Here is a 3,540-nt window from a genome sequence, read left to right on the forward strand (position 1 = left end):
ATGGTAATTGCCTCAAAGGCTACAAAAGCTAGACACTACAGTGGCTCTGACAGTTTAAACTTCCGTGTTGCTGATGCAGTTGCTCAGAAGAACTTAATATGTTAGTCAGGTTGGTAGGAAATAATGCAGAGACCAGGTTTCTTAATGTTTCAGATAACGCAGAAGGATAACGCAGAAATGTATAAAATATAAAATAGAAAAAATAAGAGAAAATAAATTTTTTCTAATTTTCAAGACTCTAATATGCTGAAAAATTTTTTATAGTGTTTTGTTTTATAAATATTAATATTATGAGGTTTTCTTCTCATAACTATCAACAAGGTATAATTAATCATGTGAATCAAATCCTTACAAGTTTGTGTTTGTGACTCTTCAGGTCCACATAGAAAGTATGCTGTGCCCTAGCAAATCATGCCAGATATATGGAGCGAAATTGGATGAAATCAAGAGCTGAGAAGAAAATACCAGAGTAAAGAAGCAAAGTTGAAGAGATTGAAGGTAGGTAGACTGGATTTATTTTCAAGTATACTACAAAATTTTGGATTTTCACTGCGATTTAATTTAGCAGATTTTATCAATCAGTAAACTAGTGAAATTAAACCCAGTGAAACATAAATGACTTGTAACACACACACACACACACACAACACACACACACACACACTGACAGTGTATGTCTGTACACACATTGACATTGTATACACACAGTGACAGTGTATACACACACAGTGTATACACACATTGACATTGTATGTACATATTGACAGTGTATAGACACAGTGTAGACACACAGTGACTGTGTATACACACAATGACAGTGTATACACACACAGTGTAGACACACAGTTATACACACAGTGACAGTGTATACACAGTGTAGACACAGTGACTGTAGACACACTGACTGTGTATACACACAATGACAGTGTATACACACAGTGTAGATACACAGTTATACACATGTAGTGACAGTGTATACACAGTGACAGTGTATATACAGTGTATACACAGTGACAGTAACACAGTGACTGTGTATACACACATTGACAGTGTATACACACAGTGACTGTATATACACACACAGTGTAGACACAGTGACTGTGTATACACAGTGACAGTGTATACACACATTGACAGTGTATACACACAGTGACAGTGTATACACACATTGACAGTGTATACACAGTGAGAGTGTATACACACATTGACAGTGTCTACCCGGTACATACAGTGACAGTGTATATATACACACAGTGTAGACATACAGTGACTGTGTATACACACAATGACAGTGTACAAAATGATAATGTATTCATACACGGTGACTGTTTACACATCCTGTACATGAGTCATCATCATGTACATTGGATTTTCAATTTACTCTACCTATCGCATTGCTTTGGGTTATAGGATTATTGTTACATCATATTTATCAATCTCTGTTTTGATTTGTTTTAAGTTGAAAGAGAAGAGGATACAAAAGATAGCTGCCATAGAGTTGAGAGTGGGAACAACATATCAGAAGGAAATCGGTCTCTCTGCACCATGCAGCGCAGATGAAATACCCAAACCACTGTCCCCACCTACCAAGATTTTACTACAATCTGGAAATTACACACCTGTTATATTTTATGTGGAAACTACATCTGCATGTATGTTTAATAATATTAATAGAAATATACTTGGATAAGGTTCATTTTCGATATGATGTACTGTATATTGAAATTATAAAGCAGGGTTCTCCTGAGAAAATAATATAGAATACTGACTGATTTACATAACAATACATGTAATTGTTATGGTAATGAGTTTCTATTGTTTAGTAAAAATTAAAGAGTGAAGCCACTACTCTATAATGCTCTGGGGAGAACACGGTAAAAAAATCAAGTCAATCCAACCTGAGCATATCCTGCTTCAATACTTTTAGATCAAAATCATTTTTATTTTGTGCATTGTTAAATATTTTCTGAACTCAAAACTTTGTTACGAATCATAATTTGCTGTAACAGAACTTCTTTTTTTTTTTCATTTGCTACTTTTCAAAATTTTGAGCAGTGACAGTTAAGTTTTGTTTTGGCAAAATGACTATACACTGTGTTGACAAATCATACAATATCAGTTTCAATGTTCTGTTATCTTTCAGATGCATCAGCAGACATCACACAATTCTCAGCTGTGTCTAGTGAACATCAGTTTGAAGAGTATGTCATACCAGATCAGCCAATTTCTCCGATTGCATCAGAGAAGACAAACTTACCATGAAAAATGGGAAACTGTGTTATGAAGGAAATCCTGTACCAGCAGTCACAAAGGCAGTGTGCATGAAGCGTTTTCTTGATTTTCTTCAAAATTTTGATAATCCAGTTTTGGTGGGGCATAATTCTTGTGTATTTGATTGCAGATATATCATTAAGGCAATGAATGAATGTTCTCTTATTGACCAGTTTGTTTGTCAAGTCAATGGGTTTGTTGATACTTTACCCATGTTCAAGGCACTTTTCCCAGGGAGAAATTCCTACTCTCAGGAGAATCTTGTTCATGACTTTATTGACCAGGTATATGCTGCACACAATGCAACAGCTGATGTAATGATTCTGCAGAAATTACTTGAGACGTGTGATGTTTCTTTGACAACACTCCTTGAACACAGTTTTCCGTCAGAATGGAGAGTTGCTTATCAAAACTACAGAAACTAGTATCTGCTAATTACAATACACTGCATCCCCTTGTCAGTGCAAAGTTGTTAGTAAGTCCATGGCACGAAGTTTGGCAGGTTCAGGGTTGAATTATTCACACTTACAAATTGCATATCAGAGAGGTGGCTTGGATAGTCTGAAAGAGCTCTTTGTGAGGATAATTGTGACTCTGTGAGAGTTACCAAGTCCAACAGAATTATAAGTAATGTGTATGAATATTTTTGCAGCAATATGGTGTAACTTTTGAATTGTTTGTGTATTATTTATGTTTAATTTCTTGCTAAAGGATGTAAGAATGAGCAGTAAAAATGACAGTACTGTCACTTTTCTTAAAATGTCAATTTTTGAATTCTTCTTTGTAAGTATTATCAAAATATGTCATGAAATATCAGGGTCACTATGTCAGTTTCTAAGATACAAGACCGTGAATTTTACCAATAATATGAAAAAAATGCTTGAGTCTGCATTTTTCACCAATGCTTTTTCTGTGGACAAAATCATTCAATGTCGTTTACCTCAAAATGAAGTGTGTGGACCATACAATTTATTTTATCACTATAATTTATTTCTTTTGACCGAGCTTTTTGCAAATTTTAATGAAAATGACAAAAATACAAGGTGCTCTTCCATAAATTCTAAATGCAAACCTATAGGAAGAAGATATGAAATTTAATGTATATAAATTTAACGTACTTGATCTTTACTTCAAAGAATGCTGGAAATTGCTGTTTTCAAGTTCATATGTACTTTTCACTCTAAACATGACTCACTGTGCTGAATGCGATTATTCATTTTTTTAATGTATAATTACTTATAATAATGTTCAGTTGAAAAAACATTACAA

At 34.1% G+C, this 3,540-nt stretch overlaps 1 long non-coding RNA gene across 1 annotated transcript; it reads left to right on the forward strand.

Annotated features, from left to right (window-relative positions):
- Positions 1–455: 455 nt before the first annotated feature.
- On the forward strand, positions 456–2,760 carry LOC139115028 (uncharacterized). Its single transcript, XR_011548016.1, has 3 exons — positions 456–498; positions 1,460–1,652; positions 2,144–2,760. It is a non-coding gene; the product is annotated as an uncharacterized lncRNA (long non-coding RNA).
- The last annotated feature ends 780 nt before the right edge of the window (positions 2,761–3,540 follow it).

The sequence above is a fragment of the Ptychodera flava genome, chromosome 16 (genome assembly GCF_041260155.1).
Source record: "Ptychodera flava strain L36383 chromosome 16, AS_Pfla_20210202, whole genome shotgun sequence".
Lineage (NCBI taxonomy): Eukaryota > Metazoa > Hemichordata > Enteropneusta > Ptychoderidae > Ptychodera > Ptychodera flava.